We start from the raw sequence: 21,770 nt of genomic DNA on the forward strand, positions 1-21,770 counted from the left end.
GATCTCCACCTGTCCCAGCCATTTACCACTCTGTCCTCAACATTCTATCACAGGTTCTCCTGATGCCCTTGTGCTTCATTCTCCTCTGTCTGAAATGATTGTAACTACTCGTAGCCTAATGACAGACAGAGAGAGAGACAGAGAGAGAGACAGAAGAGAGAGAGAGAGAGATCCCAAATACAGAACCAAGTATAGTATCTTTAATAAATGCTAGCTGTGTTAATAAATTGCAAGGTAAGAATCTAGCACTGATTCCCCAATCTATAGGTAACTTACTAATGTGTGACTTCACCAAATTATTCAAAGCATGTATGCCTTACACTTTTCAGTTGCTGAACTGGAATAATATGAACTAGTTCTTAATTTGGATATGAAATATATACCAAGTGCTTCAAACATAGCAATAATCCCATTAAGGTGAGATACTGTATTATAGTGACTGTTGTGCATCCAGGCACTTCTATATATTTCCAACCTATGAATCTTCAAAAGTGAATAGTGTCCTTTTTGCAATTTTATACATTATAAAAACAGGACAAAAATATTAGGTCATTATACAAGGAACACCTAATAAGGCACAGAATTGGGACTCAGTCCCAGGCCTATTTCACTATGCAGCTCTCAGATGACTTTAAAAATTAAAGAAATATTAGAAGATACAAATCAAGGGCTTCACTGACCAAAATTTAACAGTAAGCTTTCTCTGCTTTATAAATCAGTACTTCCTCTGTGGAATCTAAGAAAAATTTCTCCTTAATTCATCTTTAATCAATTAATACAGCTAGAAGGAAAAAAAATCAGGACTTTTAGGCTTTTAGTTATCTTTGGAAATTCAGAACAACCCTGACATCCCCAGTGTTTCATTAGAGCTTCTAATACACAGAGTTGCATATCTTCCTAGTAATTCCTACTTCTAACTCTCCTTTTTCATTTTGTCTTTCATTCTTTTTATTTTAAACAAAAAACACCAGGTTTTCCTTTATTCTGCAGCCGTCTGTTTTAACTAGAAAAGGCCATGGACAAAAGGCCTGGCACATTCTGTATCACAGTCTCTATGTAATGAAAAGAATGCTTTTCTTTTACATTTTTCCTGCTTAATGCACTAGTATTCAAAGCCTGGTTCTATTCAAAATGTATGTCTTTGGAAAATGACAGATTTTTAAATAGTCCTCATCCAAACAGAAACAGTGAATATCTACATGACTGTCCAGAGATTATTAAGGGAGATACATGTTTTCTGACATTTAAGTAAGTATAGGTTAACATATAGTTTATAAATGATAGGTACATTCCAAGATCATTATGTTCTCCAACTGTTTCTATTCATGTTGTATTTCTGTTATTTTTGTTCTAGGAACATGAATCACAAAAGAAAGTACAGTGGATTGAGCATATATAAGCTGAAAATCCAAAATCTGATCATTTTGAGGACGGACACAATATCACAAATGGTAGGTCCCACATGCAATCTCATGTGATGTGACTCAGAATGCAAGAACATAGACTACACTGCACAAAATTACCCTCAGGTTATGTATACAACATGGAGATAAAATATAAATGCATTTCATGTGCGAACTTAGATTCCAGTCTCAAAATATTCCATTATATATGAACAAACATTCCAAAACCAATAAAAATCCAAAATCAAGAATGCTTTGGTGCAAAGCATTTCAGAATAAGATGCTTAACTTGTATTTTAGATTCCTTTCTCACACAACTTTTTAAAGAGGCACTTCAACTACTAGGAAAAACAATGCCATTAATTCTTAGATTGAATTAATTCCCTTAAATTAGATTTCATTCATGACCTAAATGATACTGAATGTACTCTTATTTTCCTAAATCCAGATAAACAATATAATGTGTTCATTAAAAAAGACAAGCTAGAGATCTATAATGCCTAAGATCTAAATCCTTCCTGTATTTTCTTGCCTTAATAAATTATCACAAACTGGTTGGTTTAGAATAACAGAAACTGATTTCTTCGCAATTATAGATTCTAGAATTCTGAGCCAGAGCTGTTGCAGGACTTGGTTCTTGTGGAGGCTCTGATGGAGAGCCTCTCTTCTATCCTCAGATGGCCTACTGGCAACGTGGCAGTTCTTGGTTTGTAGTCACATTACTCCAACAAATGTCTTCATTTTCACCTAGCATTCTCCTTGTGTACATATGAGTGCCAAAAGTTCTTTTCACAAGGACATCAGACATACTGCATGAGGGAACCGACATTATTCCAGTATGACTAATGTTTTCTAATTACATCTGCAATGACCTATAAATAAAGTCAGATTCTGAAGTACTGGGGATCAGTATATAATTTCAAAATTACACAACTCAACTGCTTGACAAATAAATGTTAAAATTGGGCCAACTTATCTATTTTGCTGTGTCCCGATTTCTTAACCTATGAAATAAACATGAGTATTCACTTTAAAGACTTAGATTGAATAACTGAAATACTAACAATGGTGCCAACAAAAAGAAGCACTCAAAAGAAATCTTGGTTTACACTACTTCATGTAGGAAGTTATTTCTGGGAAAGTGGCCCATAGGGAAAAAAATCTCTTTATAATTTTTATTAGCAAAATATTGAAATTCTTAGAATTCAAGTTTCTTAAAATGCCAGTTACTATTTTAAAAATATAAATATTATAAGTATATTTGTTTTGTTCTACAGTTTAGTAATCTGTTTTGATAGCACAATAATTGTGTGTCAAAGTTAGGTCAACACCAACCAAAATATGTGACAGTACAAGTTTTCTCTAATAAAGTAACCACACAGAAATAACAGATTAATATTTTGAATGCACTGAAAGTTTTGAAACCACATAAACCAGTTCACTAAAAGTTACTTTTGAAAGAAAAATTAGGTGGTGTCTTTTCTATATTCTCTCTTCTTCTATGCTACAGAATAATAGCCTTATTATGACAAAAGACATTTCAAACTGTACTTGAAGACAATCAAATGTATTTTATCCTTTTGAAAAGTTGGCTTCAAGATTTTATTGTATGTACTTCTACATTGCTAACATTCTATTGACCTAGGAGCCAAAAATGATACCTCTCTCCTTGAGCTCAACCAGGAATTTCTACACAGTCTTAAGCAGGCAAAATTATATTGCCTACTTCTTATGTTTACTTATTTTTAAGATAATAAAATTCTGCAATAAGTTATCTGATGATAAGTGATTAGACATAAGCTGAGTTTGGGGCCACTGATTATCCATCCCACTAGAGATGGTATTTTTAAAGAATTACTTGACCCATGTCAAGTCCAATCTTTGTAAAGTTGTTTGTCACAGGGCACTATCCTTCTTATGCTTCTGAAGCCTGTGACTTAATCAAGATCCATCATATTTCCTCTTGCAGAACAGATTTTCTGTTGATAAATATAAGGACAGTAAGTGATTGAAATTAATTCTGCCCAGTGAGATTAAGAATTAATTCCAGGGGCTGTCCGGTTCTCATACTTGCCAAAGGCGGTTCTCTGGAAATCTTCTATTTTTTGTGCTATCCAATTGTCTTATAAATCAATTTCTTTGTTGTTTAGGTTACATAGTTTCAATTCCTATTGCCTGTAAAGAATTCAAATGGTTTGGGGTGGGACCTCCAACTAGGATTACTTTTTCTTTTCTGTTTTTAAGGAAAGAAGGAAGCTCACTGTTTGTGGAAGTTTCAGTCCATAATCAATTGGCTCCAAGGCAGGTTGACTAGAATGTCTTAAACACTTACACCTAAACCATGTAGGGTGCTTATGAAAAATTAACAGAACTAAACATTATCTCAAATACACTAAATCCAAACAATTGGCCTATACCTCAAGGATCTGTCATTTAAACAAGTTTAAAGCCATTCTTGTCCAAACTAAGACTTGTTAATTGCTATGCTAGTTTTATATTAGGTGAGGGGACCCAATATAGAAGAGGATCAGGTTTGGTTCAAATGGTGAGGTTTCTCATTAGGTACCTAAATTAAAACAATGTTCATTAATCAAGATGCCCTATGTAGTGCCTAGCTTTGAAATATCAAGACAAATGTGTAAAAAGAAATAATGAATAAAGGTATACACTCAATGTCTACAATGCCACAAAACTATATGAATAAAATAGATTCAAGTGGACCATCCTCCTTACAATCATAATCAACAATTTTTAGTTTACAATACAAAAGGGACACATAATCTATGAAAAGCAATTCTTTATAATATTTTTCTAAAGAAATATTTATTCTTTAAAACAGGCCAGCATTACTTATTTTGAACAGTTTTGATGCTAGTAGATGTTTTAAGACATCAGTAAAGGAATAATTATTAAAATATTTGCATTTTAAAATTCTAGGATTTTCTTGAAATTCTTCCCATTTATAAATACACAATCCTAACAGGCTTACAAGTGGCTTTCTTTTTCCTTTGTGGTTACTACATTACCCTGTCACCTTGTCAACCATTTAATGTCCATACAAATTCTATTAGTAAAATAAGTACTGTAATTTATGCTCCTTCCTTACTTTGGAGAGGTGGGATCAAGAAAAGATAAAGTGTAGCTTTAGAATTAATATGTACAGTTGAAAATCATTTGGTCTTTTTCTTTATTTTTCCGAGTGTATCACACTCTCCATGACCCAGAGATACATATTTATGAATGCCTTTAATGGGAGAGACTGCTGACTATAAAATGTGTTCATGTTTTTCAGAGAAAAAGTCCTCCATAAAAACAACACTGTATACCATCCCTTTATTTTTACGTTAGGACGGATTTAACATTGCTTCAAGCAATGTTATATTTGTTTTTTTTTTAAATTTTATTTAAGGAGAAAAGAAAAAAAAGCAGGGAAACGGTACAAGTTATACAGATTTACAGAAAAAAAATGAACAGTAGGAAATCACTAGTTAATGGATTACATATTGGCATCTTAGAAATAATTGTTCAAGTCACAAAATTAAAGCTTGTAAAGTGGACATTCCATCAATGATACTGCAAACAGTTCTGTTCATTGATCCAATAAAACTCTGTGATATCATTTTCTATCTTATACACTTAACTATACATGCAGTTATATAGTTTGGAGCACTTTCTTTTCCTCTCTTTTGTACCATGACTATTACACATTTTGGGTATCATTGCTCCCACGGTTCTTATTACTTTTTTGGAAGAGAGTAAAACCAAATGTGACATAACAGAACAGAATCGGTCAAGTCAAAAGGGTGGACATAATAGATAATGTAAAAACATAATACAAGGTGATCAACAATGGTTACCATAATGCCTCCCACTATCTCTAATAGAATTGCCTATATCGTTAGTTATAATACAATCGAACAAAACAGTAAAGAATAAAGCCGACAAAACCAAAACATTGGAGACATTGTAGGTCTTCAAAAGTAGATAAAAGTCAACGAGAATGGGCGTTATAATGAATCTCATTATCTTCACATCTGATGCCTAAACTTTGGAACCTGAGACTATCCAGCAAAACAGAATAGGGGAACATCAGTTAAAAACCAGATGGTGAGAGTAATACAGGGCTTTAAATCAAGGTAATGGAAAGTCAAAGTGGGTTACTATAATATATCCTGCTATTTTTTTCCTTTAATTAAAAGGATAAAGATAAAAAAGTAAATAATGGAGTGGAGATTGAGATAAAAGAGGGCATAACAATGAAACAGAGCAGATCAAAACATAACCATTTAAGCAGAATAGTGTTTCACTACCAGATAATCCTAACCTAAAAGTAGTTAGCATATTGTCTCTTTCTTTGAAATCCTTGAGTACAACTTCGTATACTGTAGCATTAAGTATATCAAAACAATGTAAAACCATTTAAGAGAATGACAGCATTACAGAGTATTTAGAATCGACTAACAGAAAATGAACAATGGTTTCTGTATAATCTCCTTGTCTTTAAAAGGTTTTTGCTTATACTATCGTACATAACAAAATCCAATAAGATACAACCTATTTAGACCATTGGAGACAGAAGGACAAAAGCTAGATGAGACTTCAAAACAAGATGATACTAAATCAGTATTACCTATTAAGATGTCATTTTCTCCAAAATAGCTGTTCCTATCATCCAATCTTCTCTGCCTCATTTCGGTTGAGCTCTTTTTCTGTCAGTAGCTGTCAGTTTGTTTTCTTCATTTTGTTCTCTGCTCCATTCGTTGTGGCCTCCCCGCCACTATTTCGGGATTCTTTGTATTATTCTTTTTTTAGAATATCCTGCAATACTCTCTGTAGAGTTGAACTGGTGGTCGCAAATTCCCCCAGTTCCTCTTTATCCTGGAAGCACCTTGTTTTCCATCAATTTCCTGGGACAGTTGTGCAGGATATCTCAATCTTGGCTGGAGATTATTATCTTTCAAAGTTTGAATTATTTCCCCCCATGGTCTTCGTGATTTGATGGTTTGTGCAGAGAAATCTGCTGTAATTCTGATGGGTGTTCCCTTGTAAGTGGTCTGTTTCTGGTCTCTGACAGCTTTTAATATTCTGTTCTTGTATCAAATTTCTGGAATTTTTATTATTATATGCCTGGGTGTTGCTCTGTTTGGGTTGTAGGTAGCTGGGGTCCTGTATGCCTCATACATCTGAGTATCTTTACCTTTTGCTAAATTAGGAAAATTCTCCTGGATTATTTCTGTGAGTAGCTTTTGTAGTTCACTTGTTTGTGTCCCTACTTCTTCTTTTATGTTCTTAATCCTTAAGTTATGGATCCTCTTATCATCTTCTTGTCTTTGTATTATTGCTGTTTGTTTCTTTGTTATTTTTAAGAAGTTTTTCATTTCATTCTCCCATATTACAAGTCTGCCCTCCAGTTCAGATAGTCTGTCCTTATGTTCTTTCAAGCTGTTATGCCAGTCTTTGATAGACTTCTTAGTATCTTGGTAGTCCTTTTGAACCTGCTTCATGTATTCTACGCTTTCTCTGTTTTCTCCATCAAACAATTCTCCCCTCTTTTTCTGTTCTTCCATTCCACCATCTGTTTTTTCTTGGGTGGTGCTTAGCATTTCTCTAACTACTCTGCATACTTCTAGCTTCAGGTCATTGATAACTTCATTCCTGAATTGGTCTATGAGGCTCTCTATATGGCGCTTTATGTCTATTGGTGTGGTGTCTGCTATTGCCTGTCTCTCAGAACTGGGGGCCGAGCAGCCTTTCTTATTGCTGCCTCTTCCCATATTCTCTGTTCCTTATATATGCAAGCTTATATAAGAGGCCCAGTTTCTCTCCCAGTCAGCCACAGCCCGATCGAATTGCGCTGGTTAGGTGTTCCCACTCACTGCTGTGCACCAGGGAGTTATGGACCAGGCAGCCTATGCGTCTCCCCTCCCGTCCACCTTCAGGCTCTGGGATCTGGGTTGGGCCAGCCTACCGGGTCCGCCAGCAGCGTCATGCAGGCCAGGCACTTTTCACCAATCCCGCCTGAGAGGGGGATGTGTGGCTGGAGTCACTACCGCGCCCTGCTCCCGCAGGACTGCTCGGGCCCAGAAAGTCCTCCGCTGGAGTCAAACTGTGGTAGAGTGACAGTTTCTCTCACTCACCTCACCAGAAGTCAGTGCATGCCTCCCTGCCGTTCGCAGATTGCCATTCTCAGAGCTTCCGTGCGTCTCTCTCCTTGCCGAGCTGCTGTAGAGGCAGCCAGCAGCCACGCGGCAGGAAACCCAAATCGCTGCTTCCAATGGCGCAGGGTCCAGCCTCCACACCGAGGCTTTTCTGTTCCTGTTTTAGCACCAGGACAGCATTCCAAATTGGTTTCTCCCAGTCAAGTTCGTTCCTGAGTCAGCAGAGCATATCTCCACCTGCTTATGTCTCCTTAGTCCACACCATTCCTGGCTTCTGAGCCAAGTCTTTCAGAGAGCCTCCGGTAGTTGCTGTTATCTGTCCGCCATGCAATGTTATATTTGAAAGCATAATGCAATATCACCTTAACCGCAGTTGAAAAAGTAAAAAGGTATGCATTCTTTATAGTTCAAGATAGCAATAAAGTGAGGTACACAGAATAACATGAACCCCTGCACTTATGTAAAAAAGCAATTTAACTTTTCTAGGGCAAATAGCAGTGTTTCAGAGTATGTATGTGTTTGTGTGCACACATGTATGTAGACAGATGCTATGAGTTGAATACAAGCAACTGCTGAAAAGTTATAGGACTGCAGAAATAGCCAGAGAGGGTATTTTTTAAAATTTATAAATAATCAATAACTTACAATTGATATATGAAACTTAATCTAACTTTCTATGCATGACACTCATTTATACTTATTTAATTAATTTAAATCTTCAAATAGTAAGTTTGAGAATAACAGGGTAGGCAGGAGCAGAAACTGCTTCTATGTTTACTTGCCACGGAAAGATATCGCTTCTTCTATGGGTGTCTATACACTTCATTTTAAGGAGAAATACTCATTAACTGTAGAATAACAATATTTAAGATTATAGTAGTACCAAAAAACAGAATAAGCAACTAACTAGGTCTTCTTTTCTGAGTGTAATGAGCTTACACACCAAATCAATCACACCAGCTAACACAATCGTATAAGACAGGCCGCTTGTTCAGTGGTTGAGAACACAGATCTTGACAAAAAATAAAGTGTCTAGAATTTCAGTCTTCACTTTTCTGGTTCTGTGATTTGCTGATTCTCTATGCCCTAATTTCTTTATCTATAAAATAAGAATTATACCCAATTTTACTCCTTTTTTCTGTACCATGTGGAGGTTTACTCCCTTTTATGTAAGTCTGCCAAATACAAAATCAAGAATCTTTTTCTATCTCCATTAAATTTTAGAAAAGGGATCTCATAACTTAAGTGAAACTACTAAATAGTTTTCATGAATAAATGACAATTAGCTGTCCTTTAAGAAGTATAATGTACTTTGTCAGCAAGCCTCTGTTTTCTCTTTTACAACCATGATAGAGTTGGGCTGGGATAATTTCCAAGTTCCAAAACACAGCCAGTAAGAGTCTGGGTTTAGCACTTGTTGATGAGATGATATAAGCATCTACTTTCTGACCTGTTTTCCTTTCTCTCTGTGAATCTGCTGTGGAGCTTCCGTCCCACTAGGTAGATCCATGTTACCTGTTTAGAAAGGGATGGAACTTCAGCTCAAGATGGGAACAGAATTCCTGAACCAGCTGCTAATGCTAAATACCCTACAAAGACAGAGAAAGTCCTTATGGAACTTCACCTTACGAAAGCTCTAATATAGTTAAGGGTTTTGTTGGGTTTGTGTGGAGGGTAATCAATAGACCTTTCTTCAGAGAATGTTTTCTTCTGTTTTCTATGGTACAGAGTATATATCAGATTGATGCGATTTTCGAGGTCAATATGGTGAGGAAAAGAGTTAACATTACAGTCTCCAAAACATCCACAACTGGAATTATCATGGTCATTTTCAAACCCTCTCTGGAGCCATGCTAGTCCCCAAATCTCCATCAGATTGTTTCTTCTTTCATTGCTTACATGTATCACCTCTTATGTTCTTAATTACAAACCAAGTGCTTCCATTTACCTCACAAGGAATTTGGACATTTCTATTGATGCACTTATCTTAATTCAAAATATTTTTTCTTCAAATAAAGGAAGATTTCTCACTAAGACTTTCCTATTTGAGTACATTTACTTTGATTCCAATTATTCCAGTTTAAAATAAGGCTGAAAAGAAAATCCCTGTATATAAATCTTGGCCAATCTTTTTGTTGCCATTTCCCTTGAATTTATATAGTGAAAGTAACAGATCCAAGTGCAGGAACATTTTTCAACATTCTACTTAATCCCTTTCTCTACACTTTACGTTTTTTGAAAGAAATGTTTGCTATCAGGATATCCTCTGAGGCATAATGTATTAACCTGAAGCCATAACTTATGTAGAAAATACAATTAAAAGAATAAGCAAAAGTCCTTACACATTAAAAACTGCATAAAACTGACAGATTTATAATTTGATATGCAGAAGACCCTAAAACCAACCAAACAAAACTAACTGAGAAAAAATTCAATAAAGATAAAACTGCAACTTTCATCTGGGTCCAGGAGTGCACACCTGTAATTCCAGCTACTAGCAGGCTGAGGAAGAAAGACTGCCTGGGCAACTATCCCAAAATGGAAGTAAAAACAGATGCAGGTGTAGCTCAGGCATAGAGGCCTCCTAGGTGTGATACCTGGTACTACAAAACAAAACAAAACAGAACAAAAGAAAAGTAAATTCTTCCTTCAATGTCTTAAGTGCTGAAGAATGACATTTTCTTTCACCAGGAGATTGATCCTGAACTCTCAAATTCTCAACCCAATTTCAGCTATGTTCTAACTTTTTCTAGTTAGGATTTTTCTCTGAACTGGGAAATATTAATGACTGTGCATGTGGGGATGTTTAAGATTCAAGAACACCAGCAGTAAAGCCACTTGCATCCACTTTTATGTGGTCTTATTATCTGTGCTGATTGTTCCTCCAAGGCTTAAGCCTCTCTTTCCCCTTCTCTCTCTTCCACCTATAACTAGGCAGGTATTACCAATTCCTGCTCATGTCAATATCTCACAAGTGGATTTGGATGATTTCGGTTTAAATTGCAAGGGAAGAAACACCATTTAAGACTGTGGTCCATTATTTACAATTCTACAACTGACCTCTTGTCAAGAAGCTTATGATTAGCACACAAGCTGCTTTTACATGATTTCTAAGTGGGTATTTTATTTTCTCATTTCCTATTCATCAATGTATTCATGACACTTTAGAACAAATCTCAGATGGGAAAGAATGCTGAAGAGAAAACACTAGGGTGGGCTGAAGTGTATCTTGATATCCAAAAAACAATAAAAATAATTAAAAGTCAACTGGGAGAAATAGTTGGAATTAATGTGACATGTAATTTGCATATTAATAATTTAACCTTATAAAAGGAAAACTCTAAGTGTTTCAATTGGCAGATATAAATAAAAAGTCAATTCATGTAAAATATCCCCCACCTTTGAACTGGACTGGAATAAGTTCATACTTTAAATTAGAAGTGGAGAGCAACTAAACTGAAAAAGTTAATCTTACATTTCAAATACATCAGTAAAAAATGTACGATAAAGTTGTATCTATGCAAACTGTTTATTAATCAGCTTTACCAGAAGATTGCTAATTTTTCAATTAATTTTTAAATTTCCATCATTTGTTACCAAGAGACCTGTAATTATTATAATTATTTTAGAAAAACTACACTCTTTTTTTATGGGAACAGAGAGGAACAAAAAATGTTGGACATTAAAATAGGAGTATTATTGTAATTTAGAAACTAGATTGATAGTTTCTGACATTCTAAATGTGCAAATCTAAATGTCAACAGCTAATCATGGGTAATCTGCTATTTGAATTATCTGCTTAGAAATAAAAAGTCCTGGCACGGTTTCCACTTATATATGCTTTTAGAGGAACATTCTCAAATATAAAACACAGGGTCTTCCAAACTGTAACTTAACTAATTTCCAAAGACAAATATTAAAGAATACCAGTAATTTCCAAATTCTAAAACACTGTTAAAATCAACAAACTTAAGAAAGAGAAAATTACAACAAAGCAAGAATTTTACATGGTAGGAGAAGATAAAAATGCAATGAAATATTTTAAATTATAGAAAAGTAAACCATAAGATTCTGTCAATTTTGCAGTTACCTAAATATTAAAATAAATTAATAGAGTAGGACATATATAACCTTTTAAAATACAATTTTCTGCTTTTATATTTTATATTTTTAAGGAGAATAAAACTTTCAATAAGAAGCCAAATCATAACACATACTTACACATTCTATGCTCAGTGTAAGAATTGTTCATTTGGATTTTTGTCTTTAAATGTAGAATGTGCTAATGTTCCAATGCAGAAAAACTCATCAAATTTACTTAAAAATTGAGATGACCAGAGGAGTTACCCATATTTATTCTCACAATTTTCACATATACATGATAGTAAACCCTGATAAATATGAGACTCGTTGTAATTTCTCATGTGTAAATCAAGGTTATTTGTGAATTTTTTAATATTTCATTTCATCTTTGCTATATTGCTGGTAGCGTCCTGACATTGGGTACATCTCTGCAATTTTGTAACACTGAGTGGGAATGAGGAAGATTTTATTTTATTGCTAGTAGCCACACAGTCATATCCAAACATGATTGAGATGAATACACTGAATATTTATTCTTAGTGCCTCTGTATCTTCCGAGATCCTTGGCAGCAGTACTTTTATAACTCTATACAGTTCAAATAATACTTTTTACATACATATTTTAATTATTTCATTGACACATAGTTCCATAAGCTAAATCTTAAAACTCAAAGAAGTTGAGAGGCAGTGGTTCACCTTCATATTTCCTGTGCCCAACCCAAGCAAGAAACATAATGGCAATATATTGCATTTCATTTATAAATTCAATAAATAAGTGAGTGAATACATGAACTTGAACTAGTTGGAAAAGCCTGGAAAGTTTATAAAGAGACTGAGAACAAAAGTGTTGATTTCTAAAAAAAAAAAATAAAAATGAATAAAAACTCCAGAGGTAAGTATATATTATAATGAAGACATATTTGAGAACCTGCAATAGTATCATGTTGAAAATTTTATTTGATTTTAAAGCCTTGGTATCATTTTTAGGAAAAAATACTGCTTAGCTCTAATTAATGTATTAAAATTTTAGAATGCTAATATATAAAATAAATCCTTAAGTTTCTATATTTCTAGATACTAGGCATGTAGAAAAATAAAAAATAGATTCATCCAACAATAGGTTTGTGCTTATGAACTAGCAAACATAATACAAGTTTTTCCATTTGCAATTTTTATTAAATAAATGACCAAACTAAACTGCTATTTTAATAAAGTATAGGAGCCGTATGTTCTCTAATCGACAAAATAAAGTTATTATAACACTATCAGACAATGTTATACTTTACGTGTGTTCTAGCATAGTATAAAATAACATAATTGGAACAGAGCAGCTTTTTAAAAGCCACATTAAAATAATGATGTATAATGACATTTTCAAGTTTTCTTGATCTTTTTGTTTAGACAAAATTAAAGTCTCTTTCCAAACACTCCTTCATTAAAATGAGCATTAAAAATAGCAAAGGTGACAATTGCCTTCCTCCATGAAATGATCTAGTATTCTAAAACTTTTCTGGGTATTAAAATCTTGGTTGTTTCAATTTTTTTTGAGGCATTATACTGACAAATTATGGAGGGAGCAAAACATTTTATTTCAGAAACTGATAGAATTGATTTATGATTTATGCACTGAAATCTAACAGTTTGCTCACTTATTTGTTAAGACATGTAATGACAAGCCCTACTAGTTATTTTCACTTGCATTCACCAGACAAATGATTTTATGTGTACTTTAATTTCAGGGAAAAATAAAATAAATTTTTAATATTGAAAAATCTGATTCAACCAAGATTTTCTTTTTTTTTTTTTTTTTTGCCTTTTTCCTTTTTATCGGTACCAGAGATTGAACTCACGACTGCCTGCTTGCAAGGCAGGCGCTTATGCCGCTGAGCTAAATCTCTAGCCCCCAACCAAGATTTTCTTCAATGGACATTTAGAGAAATCAAAGGGTCTTAATCATTTTATTCAATATATATTATCAATGAAAATCTTTAATCAACAGGCTCACTTTAAAAATATTGCAAAAATGAAGCTTTTTCTCCACCTCCATTTTCTCTGATGTTTCATGTTTGCTGATACTTAGACAATACATTATATTTAAAAATCCCCTTATGTAACATGTAAATTCTCTGAATACCTCCTTTACAGGCCTCTATATAAGTGCTCTAAATATTTAAATGTAATTATTTTTAGCAATATTAAGTTCTCACAGCAATATTAAAATTGAAAATATCTGTCTACAAGAAAAACTAAGGTGCCTTTAAGATATAATTTAACTCAGTTTTGGAGGCAATTATGTTCAGGTAATTATTTTGGAATACATGATAACACAATGCATTTCTGTTTTCTAATTAGCAAAACGTTTCTCTTTATTAACTTGTTTAAAATGTATTTAAGTGCTATGCCCACAGATAGATATAATTTTATATATTTGTTTTAAATCCTGTGTCATTTTAATATTAATAATAGCGCTTTTCCTTACACTAGATATTACACTCAATGTACTGTTGAAAAAATGTATACCCATCTGCAAGGCTCATGTACAAGATACAAGTATTAGTGTATATCAGAATCATGTGAAAGAATATACTTATGCTATTGTTACTAAGAAATATCATAAATAAATTTTACACAAGTAATTGCATAAAGTGCCTACTTTTTGTTAGATCCAGATTACAAGATTATCTAAATTATAATAGATAAATAACACATTAAATGGTTCTTTCTAAGGCCATCATATTATAATATTTCGTACATCCCATGATCAAAACTTGTCCTTTTTATCTGAAATTTTTAAATGATTTTCAATTAATCCACCAAGTACAGATTGCCAGAAGGCCAACAACTAGAGGACTTGGAAAAGTAACTGGACAGATATGCTATTATGCAGAACAGGGATTGAAAGAACACACTCTGATGTTCATGTAAAAACATAGTTTCACTGATGTCTGAAACTTAAACCTGTACCTTCAACATGAATATTAATTTTAAAAATTATTCTCTATTAAATCAACCATAGTAGGTCATTCTAATATCACTTCAACAAATGTTCACCCGTTAGTCTACAGAAAATATGTGAAATATTTTTGTAGTAACAAATACTGTATGTTTTGAAAATGTATATTTGCTCACTATATTTTAATACAATTAAACATCTAATAAAGTTAATATAAGATTCTTATGAAGTCCTTGTATACAAAAATGTAATATTTCTTTACTCCATTTTCTCTCAAGCAAGCTCATTTACTGTAATAGCCTTCTTCTAAAAATCAAGTGCTGTAATCTAAGAGTAAATATCAATCACTTAAAGATATGAAACAGTAACAGAGAACCAAGACTAAAGAATGGTCTTAGTAAGATAACCATGATTGTAGCCTCAGTGGCCATTATGATAACCATGGAGTTTGTTTACATGTGGGTACTGATGACTTACTTTCTCAACTTTTGAATAAAAGATAATCCAAAATAATATATGATATATTGAAATAAATGTTACACAAAGTGTAACAGTGTTAACACATGTTATCATACAATAAACATGTTTTTAAAGATTTCTTGCTGATTATACATTTGATTTTTAGAAATTTTTACTGCCAGATCCAGAAACAGGCTGAAACCTCTGCACTGGATCATTCCAAGAGGACAAGTTCTCCTTGAATATTTATATATAGGAAGTACACTGCCTAGTACACAGCACAGTTCAGATCGATCGATCGATCTATCTATCTATCTATATATATATATATATGTGTGTGTGTGTGTGTATATATATATATGTTTAAAAGAATGTTTCCTTCTAAATATTTATCACAGAACTTGTACATACCATAACAATCCACAATTTTTATTGAAAAAGGATAATTATAAAAAATTTCTGGAACATTTTGAAACACAAAAGTGAGAAAATCTGTAGAAATAAGCTGGACATTTTTATACTTCTACATACTATTTTCATATAATTTTAGCAAAAGGCAACTCAGAGTAATAAGTAAATCACTTGTCAAGGAAGTTCAAACTGCATAAAATTTAGTGCTGTGCAGTTAAAGTTCAAAAGTTTCTTTTCTTGCCTCAGTCCCCAATAATACTACCTATCTTTAAATTTCATTAACTAGGTTTAAGATTTCCTAAAAACTTATTTTTTCTCTTTAAAAAAATCCAGAGAGAAAAGAAGACTAATGGAAAATATCTGAAAGCTTATTTTATATGTCGTATTATTTTGCTTACAATTTTTGTTTCCAATAAAATTAGTTTTTAACAGTGATAAGTCAAACTTGTATATTCTCAAACCCTCAAATGCTTACTGGTGTTCATCGGTTAAACCACCCTACTGGACTGCTAAACTATCTTCTAAAGATGTCCCTGTCTACTTGTGCAATCATTCACTCTGACAATAACTACATGACGAATGCCATGGTGCCAGAAAATATCAACAAATTGCACTTGCATATCCAATAGGAGTGGACTTTGTTTCTTATGTTGTTTGAAATAGCTAAACTTTGCTATTCTATGTTTTAAATGATAATCTAAACTGAATAAAATGAGAGAGCAGCCCACCACACTTGTTACATTGGTATGCTTCCCTTACTTCTTTTCACACTGTTCAATTGTCAAAAATTACATAATATGGTTAAAGTAATGGAACACTTATTTGAGTTCCTTAAAAACAAAATTCAAAAAATATTCAATATATACATTTATAGTGGTGCTTTGGTTTACGAACTTATGTTGTTCTATGATTTTATAAAAGATGGTCATGTTGTGTTTGTATGGGAAAGATGGTCATGATAGTGTTTGTCACCTGATGCAGAGTTTGCAAATGTGTAACATTTTGCCATGTGCTTTTTTTGGGAACCAAAGTATCACTGTAGAATCAATATAGTCCCATAAATTCTACCTATAAACATAGCGCAGGTCTATCTGCTATTTTTGCTGGCCGCCACAATGACTACTCTCCTAACTACAGAGGACTCTTCATCCTCCTCTTTCCCAATTATCTCTTTGCTTACCAGTCATGGTGTTCTTAAAATGTAAAATGGCTCATTTTACTCATTGATGGATATCTCCCAGCTCATATTTTCTTGGGATAATACTCAAGTCCTTAGTGTTTTTTTTTCTCTCCCTCCCCTTCATAGAATCTGATTATTATCTTTCAAATCTTTCTTTCTGTAACTCTCTCTTTGCTTGGTAAATTCTACTTATCCTGGACCGAATTCTTCAAATATCTCAAGCTCATTTCTCCACTGCTCAGGGAGTTTCTCCTACTTTCAATGTGCATCTTTCTACTCCTCAGATTTATTTCTTTCTCTTCCCTAACAAAGAGGCTAAATATCATCCCAAAGCACACACATTTCCAACTTTCCCATTCTGGTTTGGGGTGTCACTGCTCATCCACAGAATTTAAACAACCATTATAATTTTTTATTAATTTACTTTTTGTACTCCATAATGATACAAAACATGTCTGCCTGCATTACCACTTTTCTCTACCTAAATTTTACATTCATCAAAAAATAATGCAAGAGCAAATGCAACTTAATTTCAATTCAAGGTCTATTTAAACATTGACATCTATTGAAATCATAAGCTTAATAGATAGCTATAGATATATAAGAAATTTAATCTTTCTGTGGGTGTAGAATTTGATTACTAACAATGTACACTGAACCAATTCAAACTATTTTGATTACTGAAATATATACATCAATCTCCACCATGTTTATACCCCCAATAAATGCTGAGTGAAGGGTACAAATAAGATACTTGCTAGGATTTGTTGACATATAGTGTGACTTATGCACTCAAAATCTATCTTGACTTAATGAATTACCCATGTAATTAATTGTCTTCATCCCGGGCATGGCAGCTCACGCCTGTAATCCCAGCACTCAGGAGGCTGTGGCAGGAGGATTGCTGTGAGTTGGAGACCAGCCCAGGCTACAAAGTAAGCTCAAGGCCAGCCTGAACTGCACAGCGAGACCCTGTCTCAAAAAGACAAAAAAAAAAAAAAAAAAAAAAAAAAAAAAGTAATTGTCTTCATAAACATGGGTACACACTGAGAGACACATCAACTGGGTTAAACATATTTTTGCTAAAGCAGAGTAATTTTTTAATAAATGGACCTCTGGTGGCTACCAAATATTATAACATGTATATTCATAGTTGCCTTGCACATGAAGCAAGACTGTATTTCATATACCTCAGAACTCAGTACAGAAATAAAATGTTCTAGATTTTGAGGAGATAAAATATGAGTTTTAAATAAGTTAGACACCTCATTAATACTGTCTTTAAATATATGGAAAATTAAGGCAATAAGAAATATAAATACACATGCTTTCACTCAGAAAAATGATCTATGAAAAAAATTACTTTCTGATTGATTCAAGGAGGTTCAGGTAATACAGTAAAATTGATTTATTTTGACTATACAACACACAGCTTTACAGTCAGTTGGAAAATAAGAGATCCTTCCTATAGTCACATTACTCTTAGTATCATGTTAAAAGAACGAGTAGTTCAGTTTTTTATTCATTGTCTTATTTGACCCTGTCTCAATTATAAAAACTGGAATTAGAAGAAAGGGGTAAAGATGCCTAATACACTCTTTCTGCCATGATTTTACTTAATTTGGTAAAACTATACACACAATACTAAAAATCTGTCACAGTTCTTAAAGAGACACATAACATAATTTTATCCACCATAAACAAATTTTAAAAGTAAACATTAGTAGAAATATAGAAAATATCCTTTTGAAAATAATAATATTAGTGATATTTTTGTGCAAGAAATTTAACTTAAACATGACATTAATCTTTCAACATTGTATATATAAAATTTTATAATACCCCATGTTTCAGATGTACAAAAATTGATATTTTAAGTATTCATAAAATTGCAAATTTAAAAATATTCCTATAATGTTCATAAGAATAACACTAAAAGGTTGATACTTAATCATTTATGTGATGTCTTCAGTATTTAACACTTAACTACACTTATCAGGCACAATTTCTAACCACTATAATTTAGGTTGTAAGAAGCACTTTATAGTGAGGCCTTACTTGAAACATTACTTTTATAATGCAGGGGGGGATATAGCTCAGTGTGAAGGCCCTGGGGGTAGTGCAAACAAGAAATGAAGACAAACAAAAAATATACAAATAAAAATATGATTATATTTTCTCTACAATTTTGTTTTGCAGAACCCGAATATCAGAATTTAACCTTTAGTTATTTTTTATACAAGTGTACTCCTATGCAAAACTTATGTTTTCAGTATGTTAATACAAATTACAAACTTTAGTATATAGTATTTAACAATTCGGTTCAAGTAATGAAAAATCGTGCACTATTCATTCAACATGAACTTCAGCTACTTTATAAACATAAACTATATATTTGATATTTGTTTTATGTAAAACATTATTAAATTACATGGAGAAATCATTAAAAGATAAATATTACCTGAGAAGTTAAAAATAGCATTAGTTGGCTTTTAAATTCAAAATAACTACCTGAGAAGTGATACTTTAATATTTCAATGGAATGACACTTGTGGAGACTCACATGTATGTTGTGTTCCTATTAATAAATCCAGTACCTAGAGTGGCTGTTCAAGCTTCACAGGTACTAAATATTTAGAAAAACTGTTACGTGGGAATAACTGTTAAGAACTTCTAGCAAACTTGATTATCAAACAATACAGCACTTTATCATTCATAATGATATAAAACTTAATAATCTAAATGTCAGACGTCTCAAGTATTAAAAATTGCTTTCTCCCATAAAAAATAAAATAATTACATTATTTTAATAATCCTCTATTTTCTTTAACTACCTCTTCGATTATGAACACCAACTATCCTTGAAAACAAACAAGGGACATGGTATGAACATATACGGCACTATAGGAGTGTGACACTACGATGGTCATCTTATAGGATGTTTTAAAAATCATAAGGGTTATGAATGATTTCCAAATTCACACAAGCATTTATAGGTGCATTCTGTCAGGTGCATAATAATTAGAAAAACATACTAATTGCATAAGTGAAAAATGAACAGCAATTCTGAATTCTACATAAAATATTAGAAAAAAATGATATGGTTGTACAGACACGAAAAAAATCTATACTGTTTCGCTTTCCCTCTCTCAATCTTCTCCTATTCCCATAAATACTACAGTATAGCATCCCAAGTAATCTGACCTCCACTTTTACATCTGCAAATTAATTTAAGGCCCTGAAACACATGAGCTGTATGTTAAATGGCAGCTCTAACTGACCACAGGTGTTTATATTTAAAGCCTTTAGAAAACCTCACAGATAGGGGTGGTCATCATAGCAGTGAGAGCACCCAACTAAGTACAGGTTGCAAAACTTTTTATGGTTGTTCCATACTTAATTTAATGAGATTTAGAATATAGAGGTGATGTTTTTGTAGATCTTTAAATATCCAAATACCCATGACAGAAATTCAAATCAATGTTTTATAAAGATTGTGTAAATAAAAGGAAAGAAAATACTCTTTAAGATTTTGTGTTTTTCATTCCCCTCACACACTCACCACTTTACTCAAGGAAACAAAGTCCTTAAAAATCTGACAGTGGTCTGCCTTTTTGACTAGGATATTTACAACTTGGAAAATTCACACTCAACATTTACCTACCTCCCTCTCTCACAAAACAGAAAATACAACACAGATCTGTGAGCATCTGGTCTAGGAATAATTTCAAAGCAATCTACATTCTGTGATCTAGAGTGGAAGGAAGGCTGAGTGAGAACAGGCAAGGGAGCCAGAGTCAGGCACCAGGCTGACAAAAGCCCCAGGGTACAGCAAGGAAAATCTATCATCTTATCCAGTTGTGTGCAGCAGCCCAGAGGCAGGCATCTCCATTAAGTGTGTGTGCCTTGGAGTCTGACCTCTGGCGGAGGCTGCGTAGGGGTCTGTCTGCCCTTTAGCCCGTGAAGGGACTCACGTGCCGCTGATGCTTATGCACCCATTCAAAGAAATCTGTGCACACATGAATCATAGCTCCTAGGGCCGCCGTCCCGGATAGTGCAGACTGAGTGTTTAGGTGAAGGAACACATATAAGGTGAGCCCTGGAGAAGCTGACCCGAGACAAGCTGCCCGCAGCAGGCCGAGAGTACACCAGCGCGCGAAGGACCGTCCTCCTCCCCCTCCCGCTTCTGACCCTGTCCCTTACCTTGGTTGTTGGAGACCTGACTACAGTAGCCCGGCCAAGCTGTCCTCAGAGGCAAAAAGAATCCAAATTGCCAAAGAAATTCTCGGACTTCGCAGCCCCCCATGGCTCTTGCTGGCTCCTCTCTCCTTGTGTGAAAGAAGTGGAAGCGGAGAGGCCAGGTGTTGTGGGGAGGTTGGGGATCCTGGTCCACATCTTCCTCTTATTCTACTTTCTCCTCCTCCACCCGGCCCGCAGGGGTGTCCCGGGGCGCCCACCGCGCAAGGCCTCGGGAGCAGGGCACGAGGGTCCAGGCTGCCCAGGTGCGGTGGCAGCCGCTTCGAAGCTGCAGCTGCCTGAGGCGCCGGGAACCTCCTGGAGGCTGGAGGCGAGGGGAAAGCACTCACCGCCGTGTCCCCACCGCGCGAGGACTATTCACTCGGGTCCGGCAGAGCGCACGCGGAGGAGCGAGCTCGGGCTGTGGTGTGGGGGCGGGGCCTAGGGGGCGGGGGCGGCCGATTCGCGGCCGGGATGGGGGCGGGGCCGACCGGGTGGTCTGGCCAGATCGGGCCGCCTCAGCGCCTCTCTGGACTGAGAGGCGCGCTGTGCGGGGCGGCGCGGCACTGCAGCGGAGCAGAGGCGGGCAGCGAGAACTTTCCTCTGGCCGCTGGGAGGAGAGCCCGGCGGGGGCTGCGGCCGCGCGGCAAAGGGTCCGAGGGAGCTGCGAGCTGAGTGCTCAGCCCTCGCCTGAGCGGCGTTGGCAGCGGCTTGCAAGGCGGGCACCTCGGACTCGGCTGCGCCCGCGCTGCACCCAGGCGGTGCGAGCCGCTCCCCGGCGTCTCCGAGGCTGCGCTCAGTCCCTGCACTTAGCCCCCATTTTGCAGCTGCAGCGCGGACCGTTTTAAGATGAGTCAGCTGCTGACCTTGACTCCCCCTCACTTCCC

The 21,770-nt window shown here is 35.0% G+C and overlaps 1 long non-coding RNA gene across 1 annotated transcript in view; it reads right to left on the reverse strand.

The window, feature by feature from the left end:
- LOC100726696 (uncharacterized) overlaps nt 1-21,298 on the reverse strand; it is a 136,207-nt gene extending 114,909 nt beyond the window's left edge. The window contains exons 1-2 of the long non-coding RNA XR_010047705.1: nt 20,851-21,298; nt 17,469-17,619 (exon numbers count right to left, since the gene is read on the reverse strand). This is a non-coding gene — a long non-coding RNA (uncharacterized LOC100726696). The remainder of the gene's footprint in view (nt 1-17,468; nt 17,620-20,850) is intronic.
- Between the last annotated feature and the right edge of the window lie 472 nt (nt 21,299-21,770).

The sequence above is a fragment of the Cavia porcellus genome, unplaced genomic scaffold (genome assembly GCF_034190915.1).
Source record: "Cavia porcellus strain 051 isolate PalLab524CR breed Dunkin Hartley unplaced genomic scaffold, mCavPor4.1 scaffold_5, whole genome shotgun sequence".
Lineage (NCBI taxonomy): Eukaryota > Metazoa > Chordata > Mammalia > Rodentia > Caviidae > Cavia > Cavia porcellus.